Source organism: Spermophilus citellus (genome assembly GCF_964194105.1).
Source record: "Spermophilus citellus genome assembly, chromosome: X".
Taxonomy (NCBI): Eukaryota; Metazoa; Chordata; class Mammalia; order Rodentia; family Sciuridae; genus Spermophilus; species Spermophilus citellus.
This window is the reverse complement of record NC_138190.1, coordinates 123,563,836-123,586,156: the sequence shown is the minus strand read 5'-3', so window position 1 is coordinate 123,586,156 and position 22,321 is coordinate 123,563,836.

Here is a 22,321-nt window from a genome sequence, read left to right as displayed (position 1 = left end):
ATAATTTTTTTTCTTTTTTTTTAATTTTTTATTGATTATTTAAAGCATTACATAGCTCATGATATATCATCTTTCATACATTAGACTCAAATTGTGTTTTGAACTCCCATTTTCACCCCAAATATAGATTGCAGAATCACATCTGTTACATATTCACATTAGCACATGTTGATATATGGTATGCTCCTAAATTATGAATGTTACTGGCATTTACTATTTGCTTTCAGAGTGGTACTGGGGGTTGACATTAACACTCTGGTTGTGCTGATGGGATGTGTTAAAGCTAAACTACCTCCCCAGCTCAGGGGTCATTATAAAAGACAATTACTAACTAAAAGACTCCCAAACAAAGAGGAACAGTAATCCATCTCAATAGATGGGAAAACATAGGACCACAGAAAACATGAGGGTACAGATCAATAACTGAATCAGCAGATAGAAGTGGATGAAATCTTGGAAAAAAATAATTTGAAAATTTTATTGTTAAAATGAACAACAAGTGAAAAGAAAGTATAAGAAATGAACAGAGAAAAATGCAGGATGTGAAAGAGCATTTAAATAAAGAGAGATTTTATAAAAGAAACACATAGAAATTTTGGAAGGGAAAAATTCAATAACTCAAATGAAAATTGAGTTGAAATTATCACCAATACATTAGTTTAAGTAGAAGACAAAATGTCAGAGTTTGAAGACAAGGTTGGCAGGCTTAAATATTCAGACAACATACCAAAATCTCTGGACCACAATAAAGGTAGTTTTAAGAGGAAACCTTATATCTATGAATGTCTACATAAAAATATCAGAAAGATTCCAAATAAACCTAATAATTTACCTCAAGATCCTAGAAAAACAAGAGCAAATGATTCTAAGTCTGGTAGAAGGATGAAATAATTAAGATAAATAATTAAGATCACAGTTGAAATTAATCAGATAGGAAGTAAATTAAATGAATTAAACAAGAAGTTGGTGTTATGAAAAGATGTAAAAGATTGAAATGCCCTTAACCAAACTAACAAAAATAAAGAGAGAAAAGACACAAATTAGAAATGAGAAAGGAGATATCACCAAAGACATGGAAATTCAGAAAATCGTTAGGGAATATTTTGAAAATTTCTATTCCAACAAATTGGAAAATCTAGCAGAAATGAATAGATTCATAAATATATAAGACCTACCAAAACTGAACCAAACAGATATAGGAAACATAAATAGATTAATAATAAGCAATGAGATTGAAACAATAACAAAAAGACACTCAACAAAGAAAAGTTCAGGACCAGATGGATACCCAGCTGAGTACCACTAGTACTATTAAGAAGAACCAATACTGGTATACCTCAAAATATTTCATGAAATTAAAAAAAGAGATTTGTTCCTATTTTATTATATAAAACCAGTATCAACCTGATAGTTTACTCAGATAACAACACACCTAGGAAAGAAAACTTCAGACCAATATCCCTGATAAACATAGATAAATTCCTGAAGAAAATATTAATAAATCAATTCCAAGAGCACACTGAATATTGTAATCCATGGTCAAATTTATTTCATTTCAGGGATGTAAGAATGGGTCAAAATATGAAAATCAAAAGATGCAATTCACCACATAAATATAGTTAAGGATAAAAATCACATGATTATTTCAATAAATGTAGAAAATATGTTCAATAAAATTGAGCAACAATTCATGGTACAAAATACTGAAAAAAAACAGGATATAAAAAATTTACCACAGTAATGTAAAGGCTATCTATATACAATAAACCCAAAGCCAACATTATCTGGAAGGGTAAAACTGAAATTATTCCCTCTAACCTCAATAACAAGCAAAGGGTGCCCACTCTCACAATGTCTATTCAATATAGTACTTGAAATTTTGGCTGGGGAATTCAGGAAAAAAAGAAATAAAAGGAATACAAATAGGACATGAAACAGTCAAATTATCACTGTTTATAGGTGATATAATTCTGTACTTAGAAGGTCAAAAAAAAAAAACTCCACCAAAAGATTTCTAGATTTGATAAACAAATTCAGAAAAGTATCAGGAAATAAATCAACATAGAAATATATATATATATATATATATATATATATATATATATATATATATATATATATGCAGTGTCGTATAAAACTGCCTTGTTCTCAAATAGACAGAATTAATATTGTAAAATGGCCACACTACCATAAGCGATCCACAGACTAAGTTCAATCCCCATCAAAATACAAACGACATTCTTCCCAGAACTGGGGAAAAAAAAAACAGTTCTAAATTCATGTGTAAGAATAGAAGAATCAGAATATCCCAAGCAATTCTGAGCAAAAAGTACAATGCTGGAGGTGTTACAATACTCAATTTCTAATTGTACTATGGAGGGATAGTAACAAAAACAGCATGCAAATTGCATAAAATAGAAGACACCAAGACAAACCAATGCCAATTCATTCATCTGTTCCTTGACGAAGGTGCCAAAAACATATGTTGGAGAAAAATATTTTTTAACAAATTATGTCAGAAAAACTGAACAGTCAAATCCAGAAGAATTAAAATAGATCCCTATCTCTCACCATGCACAAAAACTCAATTCAAAGTAGATCAGAAACCTAGGGTTTAGATAGAAACACTACAAACACTAGGTGAAAACATAGGGCAACACACCAACATACAGGTGCAGGCAATGACTACTTCAATAGGACTCCTACAGCTCAGTAGGAAATATCAAGATTTAATAAACAGAATGGGCATAAATGGTAAAACTTCTGCAAAGCAAAGGACACAATTAAGGACACAATGAAGAGTGAGACTAGAGAATGGGGAAAATTTTTGCCAGTGACAGTTCTGACAGAGAATGAATATCCAGAATGTATAAAGAACTCAAGAAATTTTACACCAAAAAGTCAAATAATCCTATTAATAAATGGGTAAATGAATTAAACAAACAATTTTCAAAAGAAAAAAATATAAGTGGAAAACAAATATATGAAAAACATGTTCAATATTCTTAGCAATTTGGAAAATGCATCAAAATACACTGAGATTTCTTCTCACATCATTCAAAATAGCAGTTATCAAGTACACAAATAATAATCAATGCTAGAGAGAATGTGGGGAAAAAGGGAACACTTTTACACAGTTGGTGGGATTACAAATTAGTACAACCACTGTAGAAATCAGTAATGGAATCTCAAAATCCTAATAATGGAAACCCCATATAACTCACCTATATCACTCCTCATTATTTATTCAAAAGAATTAAAGTCTGCACAGTATAGCAATATAAGCATACCTATGTTTGTAAGAATACAATTCACAATAACCAAGTTATAGAACCAGTCTAGGTGTTATCAACAGATAAATGGATAAAGAAAATATGATATATATGTATATATACATACACATACAATGGAGTTTGTTATGAAGAAGAAGAAAGATATGTCACTTGCTGGAAAATGAATGTACCTGTTGAACATCATGTTAACAAATATAAGTGAGACAAACTGTCAACAGTATTCTATTTATATGTGGAAGCTAGAAGAAGAAAGGAAAAAAAGAGATCTCATGAAAATACAGGGGAGAATAGTAGAATGTAAAAAGTGGATGGGGAAGGGGAGGGAAAGGAGAGGTGAGGTACATGAGAATAAAATTTTACAAATTATTTACATGTACAATATGTCACAATAATTCTCACTTTCATGCATAATAATGTACCAATCAAATTTTTAAAACTATTCTAAGTGTTTAAACACTGTACAGAAACATTAATGAAGTTTAAGAGCAGATTTAAGTTGCCAGAAAAATGAATTAGTGAACTTGAAAATAGACTGAGGGAAAGAAAGAAAAAGGAAAGAAGAGATGGGAGCCTCAAGTACCATATGCAGGGGAGCAGAGAGAAAGGGTCAAGAAAATTTTTGAAATTATATCTTATAAATTCCTAAATTTGAGTTATAAAGATGAACATACAAATCTGAAAAGTAAATTTTATGAAAAATATAATCGAAGACATCTACATTGTAAACACCAAAAACCAAAGAAATAATGAAAACAGTAAGAGAAAAATCACATATCATATATGAGAGATAATCAATTAGATTATATCATCAGGCAATATGAATATGTCCAAACTCATCCAGATGTATTTATTAGATTCATGCAATTTTGAATATATTAATTATATCATGGTACACTAAAATTTAGTTTAAAACAATCAAAAGCATTATTGGTGAACTTCTTAGTAAAAATCATGGAAATTAGAAGCAGTGAAATGATATATTCAAAGTTCTAAAAGAGGTCTGGGGTTGTAGCTCAGTGGTAGAGTAGTTGCCTAGCGTTTGTGAGGTACTGGGTTCAATTCTCAGCACCATATAAAAATAAATGAAAATAAAGGTCCATCAACAACTATTTTTTTTAAAAAAAAATGTTCTGTATGGTGGCTGGGGCTGTAGTTCACTGGTAGAGTGCCTGCCTCGCACATGTAAGGCACTGAGTTCAATCCTCAGCACCACATGAAAATTAATAGATAAAAAGATATTGTGTAAATCTACAACTAAAAAATATTTTTTAAAAGTTTTACATGTATGACTGCACATATGGTGCTACTCTACATCATGTACAACCAGAGAAATGAAAAGTTGTATTCGATTTGTGTTAAATGAATCAAAAAGCATTCTGCTGTCATGTATATCTAATTAGAACAAATAAAAATTAAAAATTAAAAAAAAGTTCTGAAAGAAAGAATATTTCAACCAAGAATATTCCATGAATCCTATATCCATCAAATGAATGCAAAATTAAAATATTTCCAAATAATCTAAAACTGAGGAAACAAACCACTAAAAGGCCTTCCCTACAAGAAATACTAAACAAATTCGTTAGACTGAAATTACATAAGACAATAATACAAATCGTCATAATAAAAACAGAATACAAATAAATGTTTATATATAGACATGAAAGGTAGCATTAGTCTGCTTGTTTTAACTGTTATAGTCCAAATTATTTAGAAAAAAATGTATGAAATAATTGTAAAAGTGTTGATCCATTTACTATATAAATATATGTGAACTTCTATATGTTATGTGTATGTATGTATATGTGTATGCCATTAAAACTAAAATGAGGAAGATAAATTTGAATATACTTGAGCATATTTTCTTATGACATTTAAATTAAGATGGCAATAATAAAAACTAGATTGTTTTAATGTTCATTTTAAAATCTAAAGCAAAAAAGAATGACAAGGAATTAAAAATAACACATTATGAAATATCTACCAAAAACAAAGGAGACAATAATGAAGGAGTGGGAGAATGGAAAAGACACAAGACATAGAGAAACAAACAGCAAAAGAGAAAAAGTTAGTCATCATCAGTAATTATATTAAGAATATATGTAATAAATACCCCCAAACGTACCCATTAGCATTAAGAATTTTTTAAAAATCTTTCAAAGACATGCTATATATGAGATATACTTTAGATTTAAAACTACAAATACACTGAGAGTAAAATGTCTTTCTATCACTTTCTATGGTATATCATATAATGGGTTTTCTTTATCCTGTGATAGAAGTCAGAAAGATTTCAAATGTGAATAGGACTAAAAGCACCATTACTGGCTTGAGATGGAGGTAGCCATGCACTAAAAAAATACAAGTGATCTCTGGGTGCTGAAAGTACAAACCCACTGACAACCAGAAATGAAAGTGAGGCCTCAGTCTTAAAACTTCAAATAAATGAATTTTTCAACAAGAACTCAGTAGAGCCTGTCTGAACTTCTACAGAATTATGAGTTAATAAATTAATGTTGTCTTTTTTTAATTTTTAAGTTGTAGATGGACATAGTACCATTAATTTATTTGTATGTGGTACTGGGAATCAAAGCCAGTGCCTCACACATGCTAGGCAAGCACTCTACAACTTAGCTACAACCTCAGCCCCAATTAATGTTGTTTTAAGCCACTAAGTCTACAATAGTTTGTCATATATCAATAGAAAGTTAATACACAGTTTTGTTTTGTGATTTTTTGTCTTATGTCCCTTATAAGGTTATAAGCCACTTGAAGAATATAATCAAGAGTATGTACAGCACATAGAAGAGAGTAGAAGGTAAGCTGAAAATCAGGAACAGTTAAGATTTCCTTATATGTTTATTTATTCCATCTTATATCTACATCTGATTTTCTTTTTCTTAACAAGGGTAAAGATTCTAATATAAAGGACTTAGAATATTAAAACTGGGGTTTTAAAAAATCCTATCTGAGGGGGATGTCAAATATTAAAAGATGTCACTTTGCAAAATCTATTCATTTTCTCTCTCTTTTGTTCCCATGTGGTAAAATAATCATTCTACCATCATTTTCATTATTGTTCTATAACTTATTTTCCTTAGGCAGCTTTAAAGCTGTCTTTTCAAATCTCAATATCTCACAATTTACAAAGTGTGTTAATTCTGTAATACTCCTGTTAATTTAGCAAGCATTTTTCAGAGTCCCATGATAAATAAGCATATTCTGTACACGATTTTCAGAAGCATGTGAGGGGCCTGTGCCTGTGTGTGTGCGCGTGTGTGTGTGTGTGTGTGTGTGTGATCTTTGACCTTATTGAACAGAATATACTTATCATTAATAACTCTTTTTATACTATATACTGTCATTAGGAGTGTGTGATAAAATTATGATCACGTTAATAGGATATTCATCAGTTTTTAGAACAAAGTAAAAGTAACTTCCCTCCTTATAAAGATCATGAGCAATTAACAAGTTAAACCATAATTTCACAGACAGTTGACCATTGAAATTCATTCAGACTTAGGGAAGACGTGAGGCTACATTAAATTTTAATCAAATTTTACAGCTGCTGAAATATATTCATGAAATAGTTGATTGACATTCCTAACACAAACAGAATGATCTATAAAAAGGACTGTTGCATTTTAAGGTCAGGAATGTCATTTTCATCTTTCTGTATTCAAAAAGTATCATATTAAAAGGTAGTTGTTTTGTTATTTTCCTATTCCATTTCTTATGATCTTTTATAATTAAAATTAGACTACACAGACCATGGTTCTAAGATGGGTGAATGGGTTCTGCAGAAGTGAATTCAAACAGTCTGTAGTTTTTCTTGAATATTTTTTAGTTATACATGGACACAATATCTTGATTTTGTTTATTTATTTTTATGTGGTGCTGAGGATTGAACCCAGTGCCTCATATGTGCAAGGCAAGTGCTCTGCTACTGAGCCATAACCCTAACCCCAACCTGTACTTTTTTAATAAGAAAAAAATATATCTTTTCTTTTACACTGATACATAAAATGAAATTATACATATTAATGGGGTACAATGGAATGTTCTAATATATTTACTACTATGCTATATTATATCATATTGTTTTAGTCAAAAAATTTTTTTGACTGTGACCAAAATACCTGATAAGAACAACTTCAAGGAGAATAAGACTATTTGGGACTCAGAGTTTCAGTCCATAAATGTCCATCTCCAATGCTCTGAGCTTGAATTGAGATAGAACATGGTGACAGAAGGTGCAGTGGAGATAAAACTGCTCATCTCATGGAAGTTAGAAAGCTAAGGGTGGGGGAAGAGGGAGAGGAAAAAAGCAGAAGGGAGGGAGGGAGAGAGGGAGAGAGCAAAGGGCAGGGAGAGAAAGAAGTCAGGGGAGACAGAGACAAAGAGAAAAAGGAAGAGGCTGGGAAGAAGCTAAACTCTTCCAGGGCATGCCCCTATAATCTATTTCTTCCAGTCATGCCCTACTTGCCCTTGAAATTATTAATGTATCAAACAGATTAAAACACTGATTAGTTTAGAACTTTCAAGATATAATCATTTCACATCTGAACATTTTGGCATTGGCACATGAACTTTGGGGGAAACATCTCTTATCCAAACCAAAACATAGATTAAATATATGGATTTCCTCTATCACTTCCTTATTACAACCCCAATTTTTTTCCATTTGAGTGTTCCTATATGAAAATTTTATGTGCTGAGTTTAGAGTGAAAGTATATTTATTTACTCTATTTTTAATAATAATATTTTTCTTACTCTATAACCAGTTTTTATATAAATTCTACAATTATTCCTTTTACAGTCTTTTCTCACCAAACTTTCTAGAGTCCAAGGTATGAAAGAAGACACATATAAAAATAATCAACAAATGTGGGTGAAATTTTTGTAAATAAAACAACATATGAAAATTCTGATTAAAATGTGTTTTGGGAAAGTAATTTTCATTATAAAATATTTTTTGGCGGTGCTGGGAAGTGGCATTATAAAATATATTATTTGAAATATTTAATATAACATTTAAAAATATTTGACTCACCTTATATATAAAGCAATATGCACTTTTAGACTTTATAGTTACTGAACTCTTACTATGAATTAAATGGTATACTAGGCATTGAGGATACAATGGTCAGGAGATTTTAAAAAAAAGTCAGACATTGTGCTCAGTGACTTTAAAATCTAGTGAGCTAAAAACAAAGTCACAATTGTTCATTATTTTCTGTAATATCTCTGTTCACCATGAAAACATTTTTGTTAATCCCATTTACATAACTCTGAAAACAGTACATTTTCAGATGTTTGGGTTTGGTAAACACTCATGTGTAAATAAACATGTGACCATAAATATGATAAAGCCTATGGAAAAGAGGCTATGATATGAAGATTTGACATTTTGAGGAAGATTGTGTTTGGCTGGATATCTGAAGAAAAGGAAGATAAGTAGGCAAGGAATAAGGGCAAATTCTATTAAACAGCAGCTATCCAAAAGACTTTTCAGTCTTTTACTGGGAGGGAGACCTGGTATGCTATTATAATAGTTGTGCTTTGGCCTTTGGCTGGCAGAGCCTGGAACTTTTGGCCATGTGGGCAAGAGCACACTTCTCGAATTTGGGGTGGGCAAGGAAGGCAAGGTGTTCAAATATCTTTGGCATCTTGGGCTTAACCTCCTTAGGCTTTACCAGGGCCTTGATAGCCTCAGCATGTGCACTAAATGGCCTTGGCTTTGTTTGCCTGCATCTTTTCCAGGCCCTTATTGTTTTGCTTTTTGAAAAAAAAATGTATATTTCTTAGGAGCTTGAGGTCAAATTCCTTAACAGAGTCACATCTTTGTAACTGGAATTTCTTGATGCTATTTCTGTGCCATCTCTGGGACTGGTTCTGCATGATGTGGTTCTTGGACTTGGCCATGTCTGCATCTTAAGCCGCTGCTCCCTGAGCAGTTGCGATCAGAAAAAGAAGAACCCACTCAAACACTACCCACTAAGCCCCACCTCACAATACAATGCTGATTAAGTTTCCAACATATGAGTAGAAGGATAGACAAATATTCAAATAATAGTAGAGATATACTTAAATTTATTCATTTATTCATTCATCAAAAATTATTTCTGGAGCACTCAGCTGACTGGAATACAATCATACAGAAGAGAGATGAGGTCTTTATCTCATGTAGTGTACATTCTAGTGGGACAAGATAGAAATAGGTAAGATAAAATGGGAGGAGGCATAAATGTGGAAAATACATAAATCAGTGAGGCAATGGTCTCTTTTGAAGATCATTTCACTGAAACACAAATGATGAGTATGATGAGCCATGTGAAGATCCAGAAGTAAATTCTTAAAAGACAAATTTTGAAGAACAAAAATTAGGCCAAGAAGCTTAGAGTATAAGTAGTGAAGGGAGGTGTGCTACATAATATTACAGATAAAGATTGGGTTCCTAAAAGGAAAATACATACTTTGATATTTACTTTTTTGTTGCTATTTTGGTAGGTTTGTAGTGATATTCCATTGTTGATTTAATTTGTTTTCAGCTCATGGATAATTAAGTCAAGGTCTTTTTAGATGTTTGGTGTCCATATACTTATTATATTTTGTAAAGTGTCTGCTTAAGTTTCTTACCCATTTTCTTAACAGACTGCATGTATCTTAGATTTATACTTTTTATGTGTTCTGCATACAATTATCATCTATATTCATATATTTGTAACTTGGTGGATCTTTTGAATTTTTTAATAGTGTCTTTAATTTGACTTAGATTTTTAATATAATATACAATATTTTTCTTTTTTAGTTAGTGCTTTTTCCATCCTATTCAAAAATTTTCTTTCCAATAGAATTTGGCAAATATATTCTCCAAGATTTCTTTAAAAATTTTCTTTTTAACCTTTAGTGTTATGATATGAAGTCATTCTGAAATTTATTTTTACATGTGATATAAATTAGTGATCATACTTCATTTCTTACCATATGGATATTCTATTAACAAACAATCATTTATTAAAAATACAACTCATGGTCTGGGGTTGTGGCTCAGAGGTAGAGCACTCACCTCGCATGTATGAGACCCTGGGTTCCATCCTCAGCACCACATAAAAATGAATAAGTGAAATAAAGGTAAAAAAATACAACTCATTCTGTACTGCACTTCAATGTAACCTTTTTAAAAATTCAGTTCCTAATAAACAAATTAGTATGTTCCTGAATTATATTTTGATCTATTTTACTCAGTTGTCTACTTTGTATTGTTACTATGCAGTGCTAATTATTATATTTTCACAATAGTTTTTTGAAATCCAATACTGTATGTTCTACAGCTTTGATCTTTTCCAAGATCACCTTGATGTTAGATTTTGGATTTGAAATAGTTCATATTTAAAATGTCTGCCATTTTTCTCCCCTCAATTAAAGTTCCCTTCACTTTTTTTACAAGGTAAGATCAAACGTGACATTGCTATTTATAGGACTGGGTTTTGATAATGTTCAGCTAAGGCCAAAGGCTTTCTTTGCTTTCCTTCTTCAGCCCAAGGATTTAATGCTCTTCTTCTGCAAGCACTACTACTACAATCAGTCCTTTCACATGAATCCCCTCAAACTTTTTGTGGAGAACTACACCTAAAATACTACCTTTCCTTAAAATTATTTTCTTCTTTTCCTTAAAGTTGTTTCTTCTATAATAGGTTTATTCAGATGATAATCATTCCTTAATATCAGTATCTTTAGGTCATTATTCTGGAACTTGTCAATTTGCTTATAGAAAGATTTTTTTTTCTAAATCCATGATAGATGGGAAAAGCCTGGTTGCCAGAGTTTTAATAGACTAATGGAGGAAGATATCCAAGAATCTCATCATTTAGGAAGCATAGGTTCTAATACAATTCCTTTTATTTGCATAGTCTTATAAATTTTGAATTCTGTGTTTGTACATCTATTATTTTAAAAGTATTAGTCAAAATACATTTGATAACTAAATAGCTATAATAATAACAAATAGCTATAATAATAAACTTTATGACATTTTGGAAAAAATAGGGATATAATGTTAAACATTCAAATTTTGTTCCTGACATTGCTTCTAAATATTGCTATGTTCTTGATAAAGTCATTGATATCTTTTAAGCTCAATTTTCTTTTCTTTAAAATGAGATTTTAGATGTAGAAGATAGACAATAGGTAAGGACTACATTTTTTTCTTATGCAAATTCTAAGAATATTATTTCCATATGTGCAATAGAGATTGCTATGACTTGGATGTAGAATGGCCCTCAAAAGCCTATGTGTTAAAAGTATGGACAATAGGGTGTCACTATTGGAAGGAACTAGGAAGCAGGGCCCAATGGGATGTCTTTAGGACATCGGAGTATACCCTCAAAGGGATTGTGATACCTCAACCTCTTCCTCTTTCTCTTATGCTTCATGGACATGATGTGAGGGATTTTGTTTTGCCAGGTGCCTTACTGCAGACCCAAATCAATGGGCCATTGCGTCATGGCTTATAGCTTCAAAACTTTGGCAAGATAAACACTTTCTCTCTATTGCATTATAATGCTATAAAACTAATACAAAATATATTGGTGCTACATTTTATTTCTAAAAATTTTGTATGAATGATTTCAAAATATTAATATATGGTTTCCCTGTGGATTTCCAAGGTTTTAACTTATAGGACAGATCTAATGTGATGCTTGAATACATAATTTCCAGAAGTTATGAGTACATTATGGTCAAGAGAGTTGGCAAAATTAGAACTCACCACTCATGGAATGTTTTAGAATTGAGATAAAATTCTCTTTAATCATTGTTGAACAGAACTTAGATTTCTAGACCAAGGACAGCCCTTGAGGATAACTGGCACATCTATGGTTACCAGGGATACCCATCATTGAATTTTTAAAAATTTTTATTGGAAAATTTTGAATTATATGTCTATATATCAATTTCTGAGGGTATTAGTTTTAGAGTAGAAATATTTTCAGATTTTATAATGTGATCCAAGCATAGCCTCAGTTGAAGACCATGAGGGAATATCTAATACAAGATAGACTAATCAGAGACCTTTCTCTGGAAATTTGTAATTAGAAATCTTAGAAATTAGTTTCTTTCCATGTTGTACCTACAACATATAAATTCTGGTTTTAGAACTAGAAAAGTAAAGAACATTGTTATGCATCGAAGAAAACTGAAAAAAATGAAGCAAACACACAAAATTGAGTGTTGAGACTGATCAAGTTGCATGCATGTATGGATATGCCATAATGAAACTCACTATTCTATATAATATTCCAGATAAAACAATACTAGTACACCAAAGACAAAAGACTGTCACTTTTGGTTTCAGTTCCATCCTGGTTTTCCTTCTTAGATTGGGTTTTCTCCGAAATCTTCTTTATAATAAAATGGTTTATTCTTGCTTATTCTGAGTCAAGTTGTGGTACTGCAACCAAAGGCATCCTAATTTATATACCATGTTATAATGATGTCTGAATATTCTTCTATATGATCATGAACTCTTAGAATGTCTCATTCAAATGTCTAGGTCAAATATCATGAAAAATATTGAGTCTAAAATCTACTACATCTTTTATAGACTTTTAAGAAGATATAATTCAGTGCTGCTGGTGGTGTGAATTTATGGTAAGGAAACTATCGAAAATGCAAAAAAATCATAAATATGTTAATATAATAATTAGTAATCCTAGTAAAATTAGAGATAACCTGTATGTGAAATAACTTTAAATTATGATAGAATTATATGACACATTTTTAACGCAATTCAATTGTTCCAAATCTATATGTAGAAAAACTTTAAATTATGAGAGGTACATGACATAGTTTTTAAAGCAATGGGATTGTATTTAAAATGATACTTAATAAGTGGAAATGCTACTTTCATTTTAAAGAGAGAATATTGAAAAATTTCTGTCAAATTCCTCCAATATTTTTAGGGGAACTCCTTGAAATTTTCATTTTAAAAATCTTGTCATTTAAAAGTGATTTGTGTTTGCTAACACTTCCATTCTCTAGTTCTGTGTACATTCTCAGAACATTGTCTAAAGATTTATACCTTTTTAGACTATGTGTAGCATCATCCCATATTAAAAAAAATGGAAGACTTTGCAGCCTCTAAATATGCATCATTTTATCTGTTCACAAAGGAGCTATTTGTCATTTTAGCAAAAGTATTGTAATAAATCAGAAAATTCAGAGAAGTTGTTAGCTTCTAAAAACATGATATTCACTATAGAAATACTGTGTCTCCATTATTGCATGAAAAGACTCCAATCTAACCTCTCTAAATAGTTATGTTAGGGATGAGCATATGTTCCTATGTTCCTCTTAATTTTTTTAGGGGTAAGGCTGGATTACTGGGGATTGAACTCAGGGTTACTCGATGACTGAGCCACATCCCCAGACCTATTTTGTATTTCACTTAGAGACAGGGTCTCACTGAATTGCTTAGTGCCTTACTTTTACTGAGGCTGGCTTTGAACTCAGGATCCTCCTGCCTCACTCTCCTGAGCTACTGAGATTATAGGCATACACCATCATGCCCAGCTATTCTGTTTTTTCTTAAGATGTCATTTCACTTTTATTAATCTATAAATTTACTAAATGTTCTGTAAGACATTTTGATCCTGTGCATTCCCTCCCTCCCCCAACCCTCCCCCCCCACCCTTTTTTTTTTTTTTGCTACTGGGGATTAAATGCAGGGTTGCTTAACCACTAAGCCACATCCCTAGCCCTCTTTTATGTTTTATTTAGATATGGGGCTTCTCTGAGTTGCTTAGGGCCTTGCTAAATTGCTGAGGCTGTCTTTGAACTCACTATCCTCCTACCTCAGCCTCCCATGTTGCTGAGATTACAAGCTTGAGTCATGGCACCCAGCTCTTGTGTATTCTCTAATAAATTTCATGAGTTTAACACCAGTTGTATGAAATAGAACATCTACTGAATTTTCCAAAGTATATCTTTTAAAGTTGAGGAATTTTGTGATCCAATTTAATTTTGCTCAGTCCTATTTACAATTTGATTATATTTCAAGCATTTGTAATCTAAGCTTCTGTCATGTCTTTGAAGCTGTTTTATTACATTGATTAGTCACAAAGGGGTTAAATATAACCACCACAGCAGAATCCAAATAAATATGTTCTCTGTTATTCATAAAACAGATAAAATATAAAATTTTATAAAACTTGGACTAATGTACCTTATACAATTATGCAGATTTTTAAAGTAAAACTAGAAATATCTTTAGAGGCAAGCTTTTTTAAAATGGTGAGATGTATTTAAAATGTTACATGTCTTCTTTCTTTGCTATTACTGATACTTCCCAAGTTTTAATTAAAACATGATGGTATTATTTGGTTCTATTTACAAATCAGGCATTTTCCATAGAGCATTATGTGTATCATCTCATTTAATCCTCAAAATAATGGTCTTCACATTGAAGGCTTAAGTACTAATACAAATAATTCTATGAATAAAAAAACTGAGCACAAAAATGCCAATTAATACCTGCCATTCTGACTGGAGTAAGGTGAAATATTGGAGGAGTTTTGATTTGCATATCTCTAATTGCTAGTGATACTGAAAATTTTTCATATATTTGTTGATTGATTGTATATCATCTTCTGAGAAAAGTCTGCTCAGTTCCTTGGCCCATTTATGGGTTATTTGGTTTTTATGGTGTTAATAGTTTTGATTTCTTTATATATCCTATAGATCAGTGCTCTATCTGATGTGCCTATGCTAAAAATTTGCTCCCCAAATGTAGGCTCTCTATACACCTCACTGATTGTTTTCTTTGCTGAGAAGAAGCTTTTTAGTTTGAATCCATCCCATTTGTTGATTCTTGATTTTACTTCTTGTGCTACAGGAGTCTTATTAAGGAAGTTGGGTCCTAATATGACATGATGGAGATTTGGGCCTAATTTTCCTCTAATAGTCACATTGTCTCTGGTTTAATTCCTATGTCCTTGATCCACTTTGATTTGAGTTTTGTGCATGGTGAGAGATAGGGGTTTAATTTCATTTTGTTGCATATGGATTTCCAGTTTTCCCAGAACCATTTGTTGAAGAGGCTATCTTTTCTCCAATGTATGTTTTTGGGACCTTTTTCATGTCACTCCAGTCAGAATTACAGCTATTAAGAATGTAAAAAACAATAAGTGTTGGCGAGGATGTGGGAGAAATGGCACACTCATACACTGCTGGTAGGACTGCAAATTGGTGCAACAATTATTGAAAACGGTATGGAGATTTATTGGAAAACTGGAATGCAAACAGCATTTGACCCAGCTGTCCCACTCCAAGGTCTATACCCAAAGGATTTAAAAACAGCATACTACACGGACACAGCCACATCAATGTTTCTAGCACCATAATTCACAATAGCTATACTGTGGAACCAACCTAGATGCCCTTCATTGGATGAAAGGATAAAGAAAATGTGTATATATACATATTGGAATACTATTCAGCATTAAAAGAGAAAAAAAAATCATGACATTTTCAGGTAAATGGATGCAGTTGGAGAATATAATGATAAATGAAGTTATCCAATCCCCAAAAAACTGATGTTTTCTCTGATATAAGGATGCTGATTCATAATGGGGTTGCAGGGGGAGCATGGGAGGATTAGATGAATTCTAGATAGAGCAAAGGGGAGGGAGGGGAAGGGATCGGGCATGGGGGTAGGAAAGATGGTGGAATGAGATGGACATCATCACCCTAAGTACATGTATAAAGATACAAATGGTGTGACTAATTTGTGTACAACAAGAGATATGAAAAATTGTGCTCTCTCTATATAATATAAATTGTAATGCAATCTGCAGTCATATTTTAAAAAATAAGAATAAAATATTCAAAATACAAACTATTTTCTCAGTGTCATAGAATTAACAATTGCCAGAGCCAGAATTCAAACCCTGGCAATCTGAATCCAGTTATTAAACTCTTAAAAACTATAGCATTCTAAGGTATCCGACAGCAGAATCTCAAAAGATTTTGGTCTGATTCTTGATGTAGAAGATTAGTGATTTAATAAAATTAATGACTCTCTTCCCCTTCCCCCCAAATTGACTGCTTATTTCAAGCACTTACAAAATCAACAGCTATCATTTTATCATATTCTGCATTAGTATTGATCATACATAGAGAGATAAAGGAATGAAAGATAAGCAATTAGAAGTATATTGACTGACGAAGGCATATAATATTCAGGATGTTTAAGAAGAAATTGTCTGAAATTGAATAAACTGCATCTGAGAAAAATTCTATGTGCTCTGTTTTTGTCTTTTATCTCCAGAGACGTAGGCACATCAATATTTACCACAATTTTAATTTTCATAAAGAATCCATTAGATATTTTTAAATAAGCATAGGAAGACCTAAACAAAAATATGAAAGATTGAAATCCAATAAAATTCAGTGCTCCCAAATTTACTGAATTTCAGTCTCTCTCTTCTTTGAGTGGCATCCTATAGAGAAACACACAAACTAAACCACAGAGCAGCTATGCAAAGCATTTCTACTCTGCATTCTCTAAGTTCACTGATCAGAGATTTTTTTAATTTCATACATCATTTACAACTAGCTGTGTTGATTCCATAGTCATTATGGAGCTCAGCCTGAGTGGCAAAAAGAAACAGACACCAACATATAAACACACACATTTGACATTGTCAGAGTTTGTGCCAAATAATCCAAGTCTACTGCACTAACGATGCCATGAGCTGGAGAAATCAGAGACCTGGAATATAAAGTGCCAAAGAACTAATTAATCTTTGTACTGGTTTGTTTGCCAAGGCAAGTTGAGTGTGGATGTCAATTCAAAATAAGTCCTTGACATTGTGGAAGTCATAATAATTAATAAAAATACCACAAGACAAAAGTTTTCTTAATTATGTGTCAGGTACAAATAAACTTGATATTAACCAAATTTAATTGTCTCATTTACTAGATTCCTGTCATCTAAGTTGAATATTAAGCTTTTTGAGATAATCAATGATAAGATAGAATCTCATTTACATTAAAATTTAAATTTATTTTTAAAAATTATTTGTTATTCTGTTGTACCATTTTTGTTTTTCATTTCATAGTGAGAACAAAAACATTGAGTTTTCCAGTTGTTTTGGGTTTATGCCATAAAATCTATATTCATGATACCACCCCTTTAGTCAGTCACCTGTTTTTATAAGATATGTGCCTGGGGTAAAGTCATCACAAATCAGGTATGAATCAGGATCTCTGAAGAAACAAAACAAATAAGGTATATTTTATCTATATTTACATCTATACAATTTGTATTTATATGTATTTGTCATTAGCCTATTTATTGATCCATATATTGCAATTGATACATTTTAAGGAATTGGCTCACATAATCACATTGTTGTGGAGGCTGTCAATTATTAAATTCAAAGAGAAAGTCTTCAAACTTTGATTTGATTTTGCAGTCTTCAGTCCAAAATTCATAGGGCAGGCCAGCAGGGTAGAAATTCAGACCCAATTTCTAGTCTAACTTTTATGGAAAAAATTAATTGATGCCTTATAATTATTCATATTTATGGATTACAATATGATATATAACACATGTGTATGTTGTATATGATCAAATCAGGAATTAACATATTCATCACTTTGAATACTTATAATTCCTTTGTAGTAAGAACATTCACAATCTTCTCTTTTACACATTTTGAAATATTTAATATGCTATTAACTATAATCATCCCAATATGCAATACAACATCAGAAATTATTCCTTTTATCTAGTTGAAATCATGTACTCATTAACCAACCTCTTCTTAAGCTTCCTCCTATTTCCAACCTCTTGTAACCAGTATTCTATTCTTTATACCTATTAGAACTTTCTTAGATTACACATATGCAATCATGTGGTGTTTGTCTTTCTGTGCCTGGCTGAATTTCACATAGCATAATGTCTTTTATTTTCACCCACATTACTACAAATGACAGGATGTCATTATAATTGAGGCTGAATAATAATTCATTGCTTCTATATGCCACATTGTTGTTTATCTGTTCATTGATTGATAGACACTTAGGTTGACTCCATATCTTTGCTATTATGCATAGTGTTGCAATGCACATAGAAACCCAGATATCTCCTTGACAAAATGATTTAATTTTCTTTGAATATATACAAACCTAGTGTTGGGATTGCTGAATGATATAATAGTTCTATTTTTAATTTTTAAGAATATTCACTACTGCTTTCTATAATGACTATACTAATTTTACTTCATCAATAGCGTGCAAAGTTTCCTTTTTTCCCCACATGCTCACTTTCTTTAAAGAATCTTAGTTTTTTCACTTAAGAGCTGCACTTGATTGGATTAAACCCACTAAAATTATAAAGGACATTTAACTTGCATTAAAATCAACTGATTGTAAATGTTAATCTCATGTAAAAATATCTTTATAGCAACATCTAGACAAGTGTTTGTCCAAGCAATTTGGAATCATGGCCTGAAAAAATAGATATATCTATAATTGCCTATTGTCTTCCATTCACACATACACACATATACACTGCTTTCATTATGATTGTTTTCTAAACAACTGAGCAAATTACATTTTGTATTTAAATAAAAATTTCAATAATGAATTTTAATATTTAAAACTCATAAATTCATAGAAAACAGAACCTTTGTAATATATAAGAGCTGTGTTTTTTCTACTGAAAATAATTATTTGACAGTTAATGTGGTTATCTACTGAGGATGAAATAGGATTCCTATGATTAGCTTGCTTTCTTTTTCTATCATTCATGGAATTTGAGCTTTCCAAAATGTCTAAAATACTTAGGCAGTTATGCTTAGCTAATAGCACTGAAGATGAACCTATTCATTACAGTGTCATCTTTTTGGCAATTGGCCAAAAGTACTGGAGGCAAACTGCAAAGTTGCTAAAATAAAAGATTATTTAACTCAATGCCATCTTGGAAAGGAAACACCCCTGCCACATGGAAATGTTTGACTAGTTTGCTTGATGATTTAAGGCTACAAAAGGCCATTTTTGGACCATTTTTGAATTACACTGCTTGCCATACCTGACACAGACATTCTGAGCCTTGGGTAGTTTACCTGTGTATTCATGAACAATGCAATAGCAGATGGGTTTTTGTCTAGACCACCTGTTATATCTGGATCAGCATGTATATTTCCACACTCTTTCTAAAATATTTATTGTGTGGTCAATCTTCTTCATTTACTTTATAAGTTTATATTAATAAGTATAATTTCTAGATAAAGCAGTACTCTTTTACATACATGACCAGTGTTACCAATTTCTCTTAGAAAACTCTTTTGTACCTCTAGATCAAAATCTCATTTCTATCAATAGTAAACTAGGCTACAATTTAACCTAATCTCAAGGCAATTAAAACACACACTCTATTAAACCTTGGTCATGCCATTAAAATTAATTGAGACCTTAGCCCTTTGCTGGACTCTTTCTTAATGAGCTTAGAGGAAAAGATAATAAATCCAGCAAACAAGATCCTTCTTTAATGACTACAGCCTATTTCTCTTTTGGTTTGTGTAACTGAAATTAATTGTATATTTCTACTTTTAATGTTGATGCTTATCTTCCAGGAAATGTGTATGCACTCTTCCAACCAAGAAAGTGCTTTATGTGCCAAGAAAGAAAAAGTGTTATGAAAATACAAGATAAAACAATTTAAAAGGATAGTACCCACTTAAAGGTCAGATTTTGCTAGTTAAAAGGACAGCCTATCCAGTGGATTATTAAAAGCTTCATTAATAGTCAATGAATTGCTGGCTCCAGTCATACTTTTGCACAAATGCTAAAGCAGGGACAAATTTATTCAGTTAATTTAAATCCTATGCTCATAGTCCTCATGTGATTTCATTAGACAGGTGAACTGAATAGTATATGACAAAATTTTCCTTTGGAGTTTGATATACTTTATGTACATTGATTCTACCAAAGTAACTTGTCCTTTTAGCATGATTGCAGAATATCTTGATTTTAGTTACTGAGAGATCCAGAGATATGAGATCTATTGTGAACAGAATCTCCTATTTTCCTATATGTATGTGTGTGTGTGTGTGTGTGTGTGTGTGTGTATACTATAATATTGCATTAAGTTAGCTCCCTTCATTTTCACTTATAAAATTTCCAAACATACTTTTATTTGAAAAGGTCAACAAGATAACAACATCACAAGAATACATGACCACATTTCTGAATCCTAGAAAAAACAAACACATTCATCATGTCTATATGAATATTTAAACATTCAACCAAACTATTATGAACACATGCAACTAATTACTTGATTTTAGTTAGGAAATACTTACCCTCCACATTCTAACCCTGATCTTCTATAACTTCTGAATCATTTTAATTATTATTTATTATTTCCCTTTCTAATTAAACAGACAGTGTTAGAACACTGGAAAGATCAATTGTGCTTTTCTTCATCTGTATTGTAGGGAATGGGAATAAGTCATTCATTATGGATATGTGTCAAACTTTCTGTTCCCATATCAGTGAATGCTTTTCTACTGTCTGATATCACTAATTTTGGGTCTTCAAAAATCCACTCTGCCTTTCCCACAATCAGCCTCATTATGCTACAAAAGTTTAGATACATATAATTTGCCCTGGTGTTTCCCTGAGAATAACAATAAATCTTGGCAAACGCTTTTTTATCACTCAAGTAATTAGTATTTATTGAGTATACCTAGAGAGAGATTTTAGCCAGCTCCTTTGACACTGTGAATAAAGGATTTGAGCAGAACACTTGTAGAGGAGAAAAAGATTTGGGGGGACTCACAGTTTCAGAGGTCTCAATCCATAGACAGCCTTCTCCATTCCTTAGGGCTCAAGGTGAGGCAGAACACCATGGCAGAAGAGCGTGGCAAAAGGAAACAGCTCACATGATGATCAGAAAGCAGAGAGATAGGCTGTACTCACTAGATACAAATTATGTACCCCATAGCCACACCCTCAATGAACCACTTCCTCCAACCACACCCCACCTGCCTCCAGTTACCACTCAATTAATCCCATCAATTCACTGATTAGGTTAAGACTCTCACAACCCAAGAATGTCTCCTCCATACCTTCTTGCATTGTGTCACATGTGAGCTTCTGGGGGACACCACATCTAAAACAAAATAAGAGCTGTAGGAGTTAGGGTGTTAGGGAAGTCACATATTCTAAACATGAAAAATAATGCTTTACTCCTTTTTACATAAAACAAATCTAAATAGCTTATTAGACTAAATCATTGTTCCAGAGGACAAAGAAAAGTTTTCTCAGTCTACTTGTTTGATACACTTTTGTTCCATATGCCACACACAAAAAATTATAGTTCCTGCTGGGACCAGCATGGCCAATTGAGCAGGTTCTGGTGAGGGGATATGGGGGATTAGAAAAATAGAGACTCACAGATGGCAGATTTTGTGTTGCTCTCTGATGGAGAAGCAGATTTAAAGTGTTATGCCAGGAATCCTGATTTATATATGTCTCATTATTATGTCAAAGACTATGCAAGCATTGTTCTTTGTGCTAAGAAAGTTGTAAGGCTAGAAACATTTATGTGGCTTTTCCACAGTTGCAGTTTACAGTTGCAATGTGCAATGTTAGCAGCTTTGTGTAGCTCTTAAGAAAGTCCATTGTTTAAAGTTACTGTTGGAGTTGATGAAACATTGTGGTTGTCTAGCAGGATAGTTCCTCTGTTCCAGGAACAATGTGCCTGAGATGAAGGTCAAAGCTCTTAAGACTCTGCCGCAGAGCCTTCTCAACCCAGTCTCTCAATCATTGAATAGTTAAATAAAGTGCAAAACGGTATGCACAAGAACGTTAATAGCCCCACTGCTTAGAATAAGAAAAAAATGTATGACTATAATGTTACACATGGTTTTATTGTTTTTTAAAGTGTTGAATGAAAGTTACAAATAAAAACCTCCTAAAAATAGAAATTAAATGTGGAAATTAAATTTAAGGAAAAAAA